Source organism: Callithrix jacchus, chromosome 15 (genome assembly GCF_049354715.1).
Source record: "Callithrix jacchus isolate 240 chromosome 15, calJac240_pri, whole genome shotgun sequence".
NCBI lineage: Eukaryota > Metazoa > Chordata > Mammalia > Primates > Cebidae > Callithrix > Callithrix jacchus.
The window spans coordinates 17,820,526-17,836,677 of NC_133516.1; the positions used below are offsets into that span (position 1 = coordinate 17,820,526).

The window sequence follows — 16,152 nt, forward strand, 5'->3', positions numbered from 1 at the left end:
CTGAAAATGTACAGCTTTAAGATAGGTGCAGCTCCATTTCATACTCTGATTTTCATTCCTCATTTGAAAAGTTGAAGCATAATTGCTTATAAGACTATAAGTTGAAGTCAGGGCTGGATAAAAAAATTGTGGCACATATATACCATAGAATACTATACAGCCATAAAAAAGAATTAGTTCATGTCCTTTGCGGGGACATGGATGAAGCTGGAAGCCATTATCCTCAGCAAACTAATACAGGAACAGAAAACCAAACACTGCATGTTCTCACTCCTAAGTGGGAGTTGAACAATGAGAACACAAGGACACAGGGAGGGGAACATCACACCATCACAAACCTCGGCATGTTGCCGGGTGTGGGGCAAAGAGAGGGAGAACATTAGGACAAATACCCAATGCATGTGGGGCTTAAAACCTAGATGACAGATTGATGGGTATAGTAATCCACCATGGCATATGTATACCTATGTTACAAACCTGTATGTTCTGCACATGTATCCCAAAAGAAAACTTTTTTTAAATTTTTTTTTTTAATTAAAAGAAGCTGAATTTGTGATGGTATCTTCCACACTTCTTACCACCTGATGAAATCATCAGAGTATTTCTTCTTTTACCTAACATTCTCTAGGAAAGAGAGAACCCTGACTGCACCTACAAGTAGGGAAAGGCATTTGAGTTACACAAAGCTGCTTTTAACTCTGAAACTGTCCTACGTGCCTACAGTGCAGTATATAAACAGGGAAACATTTTTATTGCTGTTTTAATAGAGTCTTATCTAAATATCTGAAATCTTACTGTAAGGATCGGTTGTTACTCCAGGTTAGATTTCAAACCCCACAGCTCCATTATGATGTCAACAAGGATAACTGATGTTTATTCTATAGTTAGAGCCCCCAAGCTTTCAGCAAACATTTAGTTCATCACTCATATTACTAGCCGTAAATGTAATCATTGTCAGACTGCACTAACATATCTGCTAAAGGGTTGTTTATTTGAGTAAACAGCAAAGTTATAAGGTGCAGGGATGGACATAGTTTTGTTGTGGTTGTTGTTTTCAGTCTTCTTTTTCCTATTCCTTCCTATTCTAAGAAACCCAGGATTTCTTTCTTTTTCCAGCTATTGATGAGGTCAGAGAGTAATATGTTCAGATCTTTGTTATATCCCTGTTCAATTTTGAAACCAGTATCTGAGAATTCAAGAGAGAATTGGGGGTGACTGGAAGCTATGTTTTACCTATATAAAAACCATGTCTTCCTCTTGGACTTAGAGAATAAATACTGAAAATGCAAAAGGAAGCCATATTGACACTCCCAAGGATACGGGAAGGCTTTACACCATCCTTTGTAATGGTGAATCTTGTGCATCTCTAGAGGACTGGACTTTGGCTTCTCCCATATGTTTAGCTCTCTCAACCCCACAAAAGGACTTTATTTATTTATTTAGACAGAGTCTTGCTCTGTTGCCCAGGCTGGACTGCAGTGGTACATCATCGATCACTGCAACCCCAACATCCTGGGGTCAAGTGATTTTTCCACCTTGGCCTCACAAGTAACTGGGACTACAGGTATGCATGACCTTACCTAACTATTTTTGTTTTTTAATTTTATATAGATGGGATATCACTATGTTGCCCATGCTGGTTTTGAACTCCTGGCCCCAAGCAATCAAAGGGTCATTATTATTCTCATCTTACACATAAGGAAATTACCAGTGAAGTGGCTTGCCAATCATGTGAAATTACATGTGACAGTACTAGTATTCCAGCCTGTTCTGAAATCCAGCAACATTCTTTTCCACCTCCAGCCTTGTTTCTGGCACTCTTTGGCCTCCAGAGCAAGCTGAGGCTCATTCTATATTAAAGGTAGAGGCATCTGATGTGGCAGGCATCCAAAACACTTGGGAAAATGATGCTTTGTTTGGAACTCGCTTTTCTTCCTCCTGAGTCCCAATGCAGGATGTGCTGTGTGCTATGTGGGTCATCAGACTGTCCCTAGCCATGGCAGGAGAATTAGGAGACCACCAGCTGTCATTAACTGTAGGCCAGTCATTAAGACCAGCCTATTGATAGCATGTGTTCATGAGTCCTTGTGAAGTGTTTTCATCAGCGATATGGAAGTTCCCTTAGAAAAACAATCTCTGTGATTTGTGTTTTTGGACATAGGGCTTTAGGAAGGTAGATGTCTGAAGGTGGGCTGGGTTTAAGACATCTCTCGATGTCATAAGGGTATGTGTGGTACAGTGAAAAGAGCACATCCTCTCAACTTAACAATTCTACTCCGGCCTCTTCCAGTAAGGTCACCTGCCCTTTCTGAATTTGTTTTAACTACCCAGTTATTTGCTTGAAACAGATGACTTCAAATATTCCTTCCTCCCCTGAAATTGTTCTTTAAACTTTTCTATGTGAGAAATTGATTGAGTTGTATTCCTAGATATTTTATTATCTTTGTAGCAATTGCAAATGGAATTTCACTCATGATTTGGCTGTTTGTCTATTATTGGTGTATAGGAATGCCTGTGATTTTTGCACATTGATTTTGTATCCTGGGACTTGGCTGAAGTTGCTTATCAGCTTAGGGAGATTTTGGGCTGAGACGATGGAGTTTTCTAAATATACAATTATGTCATCTGCAAACAGAGACAATTTGACTTCCTCTCTTCCCATTTGAATATTCTTTATTTCTTTTTCTTGCCTGATCGCCCTAGCCAGAACTTCCAATACGGTGTTGAATAGGAGTGGGGAGAGAAGGCACCCTTGTCTTGTGCCAGTTTTCAAAGGGAATCCTCCTAGCTTTGGCCCATTCAGTGTAATATTGGCTGTGAGTTTGTCATATATATAAGACCTAAAACCATAAAAACCCTGGAAGAAAACCTAGGCAATACCATTCAGAACATAGGCATGGGCAAAGACTTCCTGACTAAAACACTAAAAGCAATGGCAACAAAAGCCAAAATTGACAAATGGGATCTAATTAAACTAAAGAGCTTCTGCACAGCAAAAGAAACTATCAGGTAACCTACAGAATGGGAGAAAATTTTTGCAATCTATCTACCTGACAAAAGGCTTCTATCCAGAATTTACATGGAATTTAAATTTACAAGAAAAAAAAAACAACAAACCCATCAAAAAGTGGATGAAGAATATGAAAGGACACTTCTCAAAAGAAGAAATTTATGTGGCTAACAAACATGAAAAAGCTCATCACTGGTCATTAGAGAAATGCAAATCAAAACCACAATGAGATACCATCTCAAGCCAGTTAGAATGGCGATCATTAAAAAGTCAGGAACCACCAGATGCTGGAGAGGATGGGAGAGATAGATATGCTTTTACACTGTTAATGGGAGTGTAAATTACTTCAACCATTGTGGAAGACAGTGTGGTGATTCCTCAAAGATCTAGAACCAGAAATACCAGTAATCTAGCAATTTCATTACTGGGTATATACCCAAAAGATTATACATCATTCTACTATAAATTCACATGCACATGTATGTTTATTGCAGCACTGTTCACAATAGCAAAAACTTGGAACCAACCCAAATGCCCATCAATGATAGAGTGGATAAAGAAAATGTGGCACATATACACCATGGAATACTAGAAAAGGATGAGTTCAAGTCTTTGCAGGGACATGGATGAAGCTGGAAACCATCATTCTCAGCAAACTAATACAGAAAGAGAAAACCAAGCACAGCATGTTCTCACTCATAAGTGGGAGTTGAACAATGAGAACACATGGACACAGGGAGGGGAATATCACACACCGGGGCCTGTTGGGGAGTGGGGTGCTAGGAAAGGGATAGCATTAGGAGAAATACTTAATATAGATGACAGGGTGATGGGTGCAGCAAACCACCATGGCACATGTATACCTATGTAACAAACCTGCATGTTCTGCACATGTATCCCAAAACTTAAAATATAATTTAAAAAAGAAAAAAATTGATTGAAAGAGCTGCAGTTTTAATTATTTTAAAAGATTAAATTGTAAAAAAAAAAAACTTAAATTAAAAAAAGATTAAGTTGTGAATAGGAGTTATTTCAAGTTGCATAAAAATAGACATACCTTTTCTAATAATGTCTAATGTTTTGTTTGGTTTGTTTTCTGTGTTTGTTTTCTTTTCTTGCTGTTGTTTTGTTTTATATTATTTTCAGACAGGGTCTTGCTCTGTTGTCCAGGCTAGAGTGCAGTGGCATGATTAGCGCTCACTACAGCTTCAAGCTCCTGAGCTCAAGTGATCCTCCCACCTCAGTCTCCTGAGTAGGTGAGACTATAAGCACATGCCAGCATGCCTGGCTAAGTTTTTAAATTTTTAGTAGAGATAGAGTCTTGCTATGTTGCCCAGGCTGGTCTCAAACTCCTAGTCTCAGGTCATACTCCTGCCTCAGCCTCCCGAAGTGTTGGGAGGTGTGAGTCACCACAGCAGGCCTTCAGCTCTAAAATAAAAACAGAAAGAAAGCAAAAATATTGTTTGTTTACACTTAGAGAGTTAAACCTTTTCCTAGCTAGGACATTCATCCTTTTTTATTATTTAAAAAAAATTTTGAGTACATAGTAGGTGCATATATTTGTGGTGTACATGAGATATTTTGATACAGGCATGCAATGCATAATAATCACATCAGGTTAAGTGGGATATCCGCCCCCTCAAGCATTTATCCTTTGTTTCATGAGTAATCCAATACTGTTTTAGTTATTTTAAAATGTACAATTAAATTAATAATGACTATAGTCACCCTGTTGTGCTACCAAATACTAGATCTTATTTATTCTTTCTAATTTTTTATGTTCATTAACTATCCCCACTTCCCTGCCCTAGCCCTCCCACTATTGCTGCGAGCCTCTGGTGATCACAACTCTACTCTCTATCTCCATGAATTCGATTGTTTTCACTTTTAGCTCCCACAAATAAGTGAGAACATACAAAGTTTGTCTTTCTGTGCCAGGCTTATTTCACTTAACATACTGACATCCAATTCCATCCTGCAAGTGACAGCATCTCATTATTTTTCCTGGCTGCATACTACTCCGTTGTGTATATGCACCACATTTTCTCTATCCATTCATCTGTTGATAGACATTTAGGTTGCTTCTAAATCCTGGCTGTTGTGGGTAGTGCTGCAACATGGGGTTGCAGATGTCTTTTGGATCTGCTCATTTCCTTTCTTTTGTGTTTATACCTAGCAGTGAGTTTCCTGGATTACATGGGAACTCTATTTTTAGTTTGTTGAGGCACCTCCAAACCGTTCTCCACAGTAGTTATGCTCATTTGCACTCCTACCACCAGTGTAAAAAGGTTCCCTTTTCTCCACATCCTCATTTGTTTTATCCAGAAGACAGCATTTGTTATTACCTGTCTTTTGGATAAAAGCCATTTAAACTGAGGCAAGATGATATCTGATTGTAGTTTCAGTTCGCATATCTCTGATGCTCAATGATGTTGAGCACCTTTTCACATCCCTATTTGCCATTTGTATATCTTCTTTTCAGAAATGTCTATTCATATCTTTTGCCCAGTTTTACATCAGATACTTAGATTTTTTCCCATAGAGTTTTTTTAACTTCTTATAGATGCTGGTTATTCATTCCTTGTCAAATAGATAGTTTGTAAATATTTTCTCCCTTTCATTGGTTTTTCTCTTCGTTTCCTGTGAGAAATACTTGACATGATCCCATTTATCCATTTTTTCTTTGGTTGCCTGTGTTTGTGGGGTGTTACTCAAGAAATCTTTGCCCAATCCAAAGGTAATTCATCTTTGTCAAATGAGCTATAGAATTAATATTTTCCCCATTTTTATTTATTTATTTTATATTTATTTCTATTTTATATATTCATATAACAATATATTCATAATATTGCTTTGAGTATAATTTATTTCTTTTTTGCATTTTTCTTATTTTTAATGGAGGCCTAATTTATATGCAATGAAATCCTCAGATCATGAGTCGTCGATTTCAGGAGATTTGGCAATTGTACGTATTCTCCAAGAAATTTCCCTTATTTCTCTTTCTATTCAGATTTCATCTGCCACCCTCAGAGGCAGTGACTTTCTGACCTCTATCACCACAAATTATTTCCATATATTCTTTTAAATCAGATAAGGATCACATTATATTTATTTTTTACATCTAGATTCTTTCATTTAATATACAATTTCTTGAGATTCATCCATAGCAGTCTTTATCTTTTTGTCATTTAGTCTGCCATGAATATACTTTAATTAGTTTACCCATTTTTTTCTTTTTTAGCATAATCTTACGTTAGGGAAAAACATGGGAATACATGAACTGAATCTCTGGCTCAAATCCATCTTCTTTCAGTTTTAGGGGTCTCAGAGTATTTGCCATGAGGGGCCCTGACACCAGCCTGGACTATTAGGAATGAACATTTGCTTCTCACAGTAGTAATTTATTCCTCACTGTGTCAAGTGAGGTAGAAAGAGCACCAGCCTGAGAATTAGGAGACTTGAGTTCAAACGCAGCTCTGCCTTAGCTTGACAGTGTAACTGGCCACTTCATCACCAGGACTTAGTTTCTTCATCAGTAAAATGTTTGGTCTGGCCAGGCACAGTGGCTCATGCCTGTAATCCCAGCACTTTGGGAGGCTGAGGCAGGCAAATCATCTGAGGTTGGGAGTTCGAGACCAGCCTGGTCAATGTGGTGAAACTCTATCTCTACTAAAAATAGAAAAAAAAATTAGCTGGGTGTGGTGGCACATGCCTGTAATCCCGGCTACTTGGGAGGCTGAGGCAGGAGAATCACTTGAACCCGGGAGGCAGAGGTTGCAGTGAACCAAGATTATGCCATTGCACCCCAGCCTGGGCAACCTGGGCAAGAAGAGTGAAACTCTGTCTCAAAAACACAAAACCTATTTGGTTTGGACTGAATTATCCCTTTTTCATCTCTGACTTCCTGTGTTCCCTTAAAAATCCCACCTCTGGGTACCTCCTCTTTTTCAATTGCTCCTACAGTCCCTTTCTTTTGCATTCCTGGGAGGAAGTATCCAAAGCTTTGGATTTCTTGAGATAATATTTCTAGTCCCTCTTCCTCTCTCACACGCTACACTTTGTGTTTCTAGAATCAGAGCCTGGAGAAGAAATATTGTCTAAAGAGCTTGCTACAAGAAGATTTCCCTAAAAAGTGTTGAGTAAGATTTCATCTATTTTTCAAGTTCTTAGAATACTGTTAATTTGCAAAGCCGATTATGGATAGTATGCTTTATTATGCTTTTTGTCATACTTCAAAACTACATTATAGAGTTGTTCTTTCTGTCTCCCTCCCATGCTTAAGCATTATTTTTGGTGGTACCTTCTAAACTGTTGACTTATTTTCTTTCTTTCTGATTTGTAGTAGACATTGTATGATCTGAATTTAGGCAGAGGTAGTGAAAGTGCTGGCCTGCCTGTATTTCAGCCAGTACTAGGTTAATATTATTCATGTGGCAATGTCTGTTTTACTTTAGAACTCAATTTATTTAATATTTCCTCCCCTCCTCTTCACAATACATAGAGAAAAAGCCTTTGAAACATAATTTCTCTCCCTATGGGAAATGCTGTCTATAATTTTTTCATTTTCAATGCAAACTTTGCTTCACTTTATAAAACAGTATCTGTCTCTAGCATGGAAAAAATACTGGAGGGCTATGAACAGGAAAGGAGCATACTTTTTTAGCTTGTGTTAAGTCAGTAATGTAGTTATTCCAAGCAAATTGAGAGGTTCTTGTATTTATTCATATATTAGTAAAATATTCAAAATTCTATCTCTAAGTACTAATGAATTTGAGAAGCATCTACCATTTTTATTGTCCATATCTTTGGATATATTCTTTGCAACATAGTGAAGTGGAAGGAGCTTGGACTTACGGAGTTAGAAATGCTAAATTTTTCATGTTGGCCTGGCTACATTACCTCTATCTTGGGCAAATCACTTAAGATCCCTTAGCCTTAGTCTTTTTATCTGTAAACTGGGAATAATAATGTCAGTTTTTCAAGGTTCTATTGAGGATCTTAGATAATACGTATAGCATTCATGGCACATAAAATATGAACCAATGAAGATGCTAAGCAGTTACACTTTGGTGAGGAGTTGTCATTTCTGTCATCCGAACATCAAAATGCATTCCTTTAATCTTTACTGAGGCACAGAGCTTTAAACTCTAACTTTAAAACTTAAAAAATGAAGTGTGAAAGGTCTCAGGTCTTGTGAGGGTGAAAATGCCATTCACACTTCATTCTGTAAGTTCCAAATTTTGTTACCAAATTGTGATTGCATTCAGAAAATCATATTTTAAAGCCCTGGTGCATGCCATTTTCCAAAGAAGAATCTAGAAGGCTATAATCAGAATGCTTATTGAGTGACCATGCTCTGTACTGCATTGCAGATAAATTACCTTGTGTGGGGAGATGTGTCTTGAGATTCTGTGATCAAGGTTCAGACAGCCCCAGAGCTGGAAACTAAAGAGCATTTATGCCCCTGCCACTAAAAGATGGGGGTAGGGGGAATGGGGGCTGAATAGAAAGCTTTGAAGAAATTAAAAGTTCAGTGGGCTGGAGGGAGGATTACTGAGTTACAATAATATCCACACTCTAAAGTGAATTTTTACTTGCAAGCGACACATTATTTATCTAGAATTTTAGAACAGGTCTCTTTTCAGGTCACTGTTTGGATTGTCTGAGATTTGCTCTCCTTGATTGAATGTGAGTGAGGGTGAAGCATATCTAAACAGGTCTCACGGCAAGTTTCTTTCATAAATCCCCTCTGATATATATGCTATGTACCCTTGACAAGGAGAACACTATTAATAGAGACAGTATGCACTGGAACTCAGAGCACTGACATGGGAATTGGGAGCTCTTGGGTCTGTTGTTTCTGCCAGAGAATGACTCTGTGACCTTGGGACAAGTTGATTCACAAACAAGCTGAAGGAGATTATATCCGTCCTAGACCAAAAGCTTATCTGAAAAAGATGCTACATGGCTACAAAGGGATTATTATAGTGTCTTAGTTCAGATAAGGAAACCCCTAATCATTACTCCAAACATCTAGGCTTTCTCTTTGCCTTCTAAGCTTGCTTTCTCCTGTGATGTTCAGTCTCTCCTAAACCAGATAAGGATTCACACTATGAATCTCAGCAAAATCAGTTCTTCGCATTTGTGCTTTCGTTTGGTCGGTCATTAGTCAAGGAACACTTATTGCATACCTACTGTTTGTGCAGACACTGTACTAGGCAGGGGGTGCAAAACATGAGGAAGTCTTGGTCCCATCTAGAACTCAAAATATGGTGGGGATAAGTGTGTATACAAAACCAGAACATAGTATGATGAATACCACAGGAGTATACCTGTGAAAGTTTTATGGGTGAAGAAAGAATTGATTAATTCTGCCTGAGAAGGACTAATTCAGGGAAGGCTTTGGAGAACAGAGCACAGATACTGGAGCCTTGAGTGGGTCAGTCTGCTATATAAGTGAGAAGGATAATACGAAGAGAGGTGCCAATGGGGAGAAAGTATAAGATATGTGTAGAGGCCAGGTGCAGTGGCTCACACCTGTAATCCCAGCACTTTGGGAGGGTGAAGTGGACGAGTTATCTGAGGTCAGGAGTTCGAGACCAGCCTGGCCAACATAGTGAAACCCTATCTCTACTAAACGTATAAAAATTAGCTGGCCATGCTGGCAGACGCCTATAGTCCCAGCTACTCAAGAGGCTGAGACAGGAGAATTGCTTGAACCCGGGAGGTGGAGGTTGCAGGGAGCCAGGATCTATCACTGCATTCCAGCCTGGATGATCTCTGTCTCAAAAAAAAAAAAAACTGAAAAGGATATTATGAAGAGAGGTGCCAAGGGGGAGCAAGGAGGAGAAAGTGTAAGGTATGTATCAACTCAGCAATTCCATTACTGGGTATATATCCAAAAGACTATAAATCGTTCTACTATAAGGACACATGTACACGAATGTTCATTGCTGTTTACAATAGCAAAGACCTGGAATCAACCCAAATGCCCACTGATGATAGACTGGATTGGAAAAATGTGGCACATATACACCATGGAATATTATGCAGCAATCAGAAATGATGAGTTTGTGTCGTTTGTAGGGACATGGATGAATCTGGAGAACATCATTCTCAGCAAACTGACACAAGAACAGAAAATGAAACACCGCATATTCTCACTCATAGGCGGGTGATGAAAAATGAGAACACATGGACACAGGGAGGGGAGTACTAAACACTGGGGTCTATTGGGGGGAAAAGGGGAGGGCCAGTGGGAGGGGGAGATGGGGAGGGATAGCCTGGGGAGAAATGCCAAATGTGGGTGAAGGGGAAAAAAGAAAGCAAAGCACACTGCCATGTGTGTACCTACGCAGCTGTCTTGCATGCTCTGCTCATGTACCCCACAACCTAAAATCCAATAAAAAATTTAAAAAAAAAAAGAAAAACTTAGAAAAATACAAAAAAAAAAAAAAAAAAAAAGATATGTATCAAAGCCGGGCACAGTGGCTTACACCTGTAATCCCAGCACTTTGGGAGGCAGAGGCGGGAGGATCACCTGAGGTCAGAAATTCAAGACCAGTCTGGCCAATGCAGTGAAACCTTGGCTCTACTAAAAATACAAAAATTAGCCAGGTGTAGTAGCATGCGCCTATAGGCCCAACTACTTGGGAGCCGGAGGCAGGAGAATTGCTTCAATCCAGAAGGCGGAGGTTGCAATGAGCCAAAATTATACCACTGCACTCCAGCCTTGGTGACAGAGCAAGACAATGTCTCAAAAAAAAAAAAAAAAAAAAAAAGATACGTGTAGAGAAGTGATCTGGCTAGAATGTAGGGTACCATAGGGGAATGGCTGAGCATGAGTCAGAGTTATAAACATCCTTACCATGACAAGGAGTTGGATTTCTCCTGCAGGCATAGAGGGATCTGTTTATAGTTTCTAGAAAGAGTTTATGAACTTGCCTTTGTTTTAGAAACATGCTGTGACAGAATAGAAAAGGTGATCTAGGAGTAGGACAGATGTCACGCATGCCAGATACCTGCACATGTATTTTGTTTGATAGTCAAATGATTTTAATGTAAACTAGTTGCAAATATTTAAAATTTGGGAAACTTTACATAAAAATCTGGATTTCCAGCTTCTATTAAGAAGTAGCATTCACAATTTCTGCCTGGCAAGAAACAGCTGTTGCTGAAAAGTGTCTTCCACCTTCAGCTAGAGCATGCGGTCTGGCATTTGCTTTTCTGGTTCTTGAATTCGAGTGTGAGGCTCCTGGAGTAAAGCAAACCCAGGGTCAGAAAGATCCCTGGTGATGATGCTGCAGTTGTACTGCTGGGACTGACGAAAGCCTAAGCTAAGGTGGAAGCCTTGACGAATGAAGAGGAGGGCAAGAATGCATTTGCTGATTATGTAGACGTGTCGTGGATGAAAGAGATGGAGAAGTCAAAGAAGATTCTCGGTGTAATTTTAGGTAACTGGGTAGGATTCCCATGTAGTCAGAGACCCAGAAAGAAGAAAAGGCTTTGGAAAGATGACAGTATATTCAATGTCGCTTTTGTGGTTTAAGACTTTGGAAAATACTGATTAGACTGTTGAAAAATACTTACAGGTCAGAAAATCTGGTCTGAAAGTATTGTGCTAAAATAAGATTGTTGTTATGACCCAAGCAGTTGTAAAAATAACTTATTGCCTAACTCTCATACTTCATCTTGAGCTCTAACAGGTTGCCAGGCAAATATCTGTTCTTGAAACCGGTAAAATAAGTCAAGAAATAGGGATATTTGAAATCCCTAGGGTGGGCTTATAACTGCAAATGGTATTTCACAATGGAAAAATAGAAACAGTCCTTAGTTCAGCCAATGTGAAGTAAGTGGGTAATGTTATTTAATAGAATGCAGATTTGAAATGAGTGATAGTCATTATGGAGAATTTTGTTAGGAAAAAAATTAAGTGACTAGAACATATAACACATGAAGCAGAACTGGAACTAAGAAAAAGGAAGCCAGGCTCCTGTGGGAACCAAATTAAGGAGACTCCCCGTCTCAGGCACTTGAGGGACCCTGACAGTAAGCATCTCAAATATTGCTCCCATTCCTCGTCCTGGTTCTTGGATTTGAGTATGAGACTCCTGGCCTTGAGTAAAAAAATATATGTTACAAATGTTTATGATTATGTATCATAAACTGTTATTCTCCATTTCATGAAATTGAGAATGGTCACAAGAGTGATTTGAGTTTTTTTTTTTTTAATCTTAGCTAATTGTTATGTATGTACACATTGTAGGGTGATACAGTCAGAATAAGCTCTGAACTTGAGATTCTTGGAAGCTATAAAAGCCTCAAGCCTCGTCTTATGAGTCTCCAGGTGGGGCTGAACTGGCTGCGGCTCCAATGAGAGGCAACTGCTTGAGAGCTGTTTCCACAGGCATAGTGCACGGAATGGGTCCCTCTCTGATGCAGATCCCAATGATATCGATGTCAACTCTTGCTGATTTTGCTGGGCCAGTCAATAACAGGGCAGCGTGTCAAGATGCTGGAGCAAGGAAGTCGTTTGAAATATTTTTCTTACTGGCGTCTTTTTCTTATGGCATGCCCTTCAGCCTTAGAAAATGTGAGACCTGAAATAGACTTTAGGCGTCATCTAGTCCAGCCTCTTTGATACACAGATGTAAAAACTGAGGCACAGAGAAGGGGAATAAGTTCACTCAAATCAAAAAGTGTATTAGTAGGATGAGGTTCAGGGTGTGGCAGCAAGTAAAAATGATTAAACAAGACAGTGCTTACTTGTCTCCCACTGAAGGAGGTGGAAGACGCAGCAGCATGGTGAGCGAGGCCCAGTTGTCTGCTGTGTTCCTCTGCCGTGCTCAGCATGTGGCCTCCATGGAATGATGGCAGACGGCTGTGCCATTCCAGTGCACTGAGGACAGAGGGACCCTTTCCCTCCAAGGACACATCATTCTACCTTAATCCCTTTGGCCTGAACAAAGTTGCATAGCTGCAAAAAAGGCTGGGAAATATATTTATTCTGGGCAGCCATGTACTTAGCTACAATTCGGAGGTTCTAAAGAAAGAAAGGAAGAGAATGGAAACAATTTTCAAGGCCTACCACAGCAAATTGGTGCCATTTCTAGGACTAGTATCTATTTCCTAACTCCTAGGATAATGTTTTTTCTTCTATACCACAGATTTTTAATTCTCATAAAGATGTGATCTTTAATTAAGAAACCTATAAGAAAACTTTGATTATGTACAAGTTCATTTTATATGTCCATACTGGATGCAGTGATTCCCCTTTGCTTGAGATCAATTTTTGTTTTTATTAATCCCTTGATATATAGATAGGAGTCAGGCAGACCCAAGTTTAATTTCTGCGTACCAACTTGTGACTTTGGGTCCATATGAATAAAAAAATCTATGCTTCGGGTTTTTTTTTCTCTCCAAAATAATGACAATATTGTCATCTTGGGGTTATTTTAAAAATTAAATGGGATGACATTCATGAAAGAGCCTAGCCCAGTGTTTAGTACTGAATATGTCACTATCCAATGTTACAAACATCAGTTTCCTTCTCCTTTCTCCTCACTTCCTTAGGTTTCCTCAAACCTGAAGACAACATAAGTTTTTCATAGGTAATTAAAAGAAATTTAAATCCGTGACAAAATTATTTTCCAGATATCCATAGCAGATCTGTCTAGATGTACACTCTGTTAATCTTAAAAGATGAGGAGTCTGACACAGTCAGACAACTTTTTAAATATTATGAGTGCCTAAGGCCCAACCCCAGAGATAATGATTAAGCAGGCCTAGGAGGTCGTTAGTTTTTGAATGAAATTTTCTGTTTTTATAGCTGTCTGAGTGAGTCTGATGTGCTATCGTGTTTTATGCAGATCAATACGATGGTAGAATGAAGTAGAGAAAAACGAGGAATCTGAGAAGTCACTTAGGCAGGTATTGTGGTTACCTAAGTGAGAGATGATAGAATAATATGGTAATAAATTGAATTAAAATATTTGGGCAAAATTAATAAGATGATACTTGATGAGATATAGGAAAAATAAATTTAATACATCTTTTAACACTAGCAAAACTGTAGCTCTTGAAATTTATCTGGCCTGAACTTACTGGCTTGAACTTACTGGCTTGAGGTAAAGGACAGGAGAAATTATGATATGTAAAATATATTAATATTTAGAAAAGTATTCTAAAATGATTAATAAATAGAAAATTCTTAATTATCTAGAATAATGAGCCAAGCCCAACAAGATAAAACTTAAGAGGGTCAAGTCGAATTTCATTCTTATTTTTAAAAGTTAGCTATACAAATATATCATATAAATGCCATTTAATTTGATAAGTATTTATATTTTTTAAAAAAAGAAAGAAAAAAAGACTTGTAGAGAAGACAGTCTGAGCACAAGATCAACAATAATAATAATAATAATAATGTAGGACCACAGAAAACTAAATGCAATCCTGGACTGCATTCATCTAAAGAGGAGCATGTAGAACAGGGAAGCAGCAGTACCTGGAGTGCTGAGTTCAGTTCTGGGCTCTGCATATTGACGGTAACCTGAGAACTTGGGCATATGAGAATGCTTGGGAGAGTGAGGTGCCAGACATTTCTCATAAGGAATGATAGAAAGTATCCCTTTATTCCAATAAAGAGAAGACTAAGGAAAGGCAATTTTATTTTTGTTTGCTTTTTTATACTTTACATTCTGGGGCACATGTGCAGAACTTGCAGGAATGTTGTATAGGTACACACTTGCCATGGTGGTTTGCTGCCTCCATCCCCACGTCACCTACCTCAGGCATTTCTCCCAATGTTATCCCTCCCCAACCTCCCCACCTCTTGCTATCCCTCCCTTATCCCCTCACCCCAAAACAGATCCCAGTGTGTGATGCTCCCCACCTTGTGTCCATGTGTTTTCATTGTTCAACACCCACCTATGATTGAGAACAAGTAGTGTTTGGTTTTCTATTCTTGTGTCAGTTTGCTGAGAATGATGGTTTCCAGATTCATCCATGTCCCTGCAAAGGACATGAACTCATCCTTTCTTGTGGCTGCATTGTATTTAGATGGTGTATATGTGTCACATTTTCTTTATCCAGTGTATCATTGATGAGCATTTGGGTTGGTTCCAGGTCTTTGCTATTGTAAATAGTGTTGCAATGAACATACATGTGCATGTGTCTCTATAATAGAATGATTTATAATCCTTTGGGTGTATATCCACTAATGGGATTATGGGGTCAAATGGTGTTTCTATTACTTGATCCTTGAGGAATTGCCACACTGTCTTCCACAATTAGAGTGAACTGGCAACCAACAGAATGGGAAAAAATTTTTGTGAGCTACCCATTTGACAAAGGGCTGATACCCAGAATCTACAAAAAGCTAAAGCAGATTTATAAGAAAAACAAACAAACAACCCCATCAAAAAGTGGTCAAAGGATATGAACAGACACCTTTCAAAAGAAGACATTTATGCAACCAACAGACATATGACAAAATGCTCAGCATCACTGGCCATTAGAGAAATGCAAATCAAAACCACATTGAGACACCCTGTCACGTCAGTTAGAATGGTGATCATTAAAAAATCTGGAGACAACAGATGCTTGAAAGGATGTGGAGAAATAGGAACACTTTTACACTGCTGGTGGGAGTGTAAATTAGGAAAGGCAGTGTTTTTGATGCTCTTTAGGGCTGCTAAACAGAAAAGGCAATAGATTTGTCTAGAGAGGACAGAAGTAGGCCAGCAGGGGAGAAGATATTTATGTCAAAATAAGAAACCTCTAACAATTACACCTACCAGTGGAACCAACACCTTCCAAGAGAGTGAGCTATATATCCCTGGACATCGTATAAGCAGCCTCAGGGTCTGGGAAAACACTGACTGGCTGAGAATGTTATAGAGGGAATGTATGGATCAGATTGATTGGGGAAAATAGCCCCTGAGGTTCTCCTCCCTCTGACATCACTTGATGATTCTGTGCGAAGTTCTAGCTTTTTAACAATTTCTTGGTACAATTAAATAGTCTGTCTTTATTGATTGAGAATCAATCATTAAAAAGCTACTGATTTTGTCACATTTAGAGATGATAAGAATAATACCACATGCTTCTGAAGAAAAGGAATTTTATACAAATAATCCTAC

At 38.7% G+C, this 16,152-nt stretch overlaps 2 protein-coding genes across 32 annotated transcripts in view; one reads left to right on the forward strand and one right to left on the reverse strand.

Moving 5' to 3' along the window:
- The window catches only part of LPP (LIM domain containing preferred translocation partner in lipoma), a 745,086-nt gene that overhangs the window by 692,434 nt on the left and 36,500 nt on the right, over nt 1-16,152 (forward strand). The window lies entirely within an intron of this gene.
- The window catches only part of LOC103788187 (uncharacterized), a 245,189-nt gene that overhangs the window by 11,126 nt on the left and 217,911 nt on the right, over nt 1-16,152 (reverse strand). For all 6 annotated transcript variants that reach the window (XR_614036.4, XR_013527210.1, XR_004734715.3 and 3 more), the window contains one exon: nt 4,068-4,438. The gene's annotated coding sequence lies outside the window, so the exon portion shown is untranslated. The remainder of the gene's footprint in view (nt 1-4,067; nt 4,439-16,152) is intronic.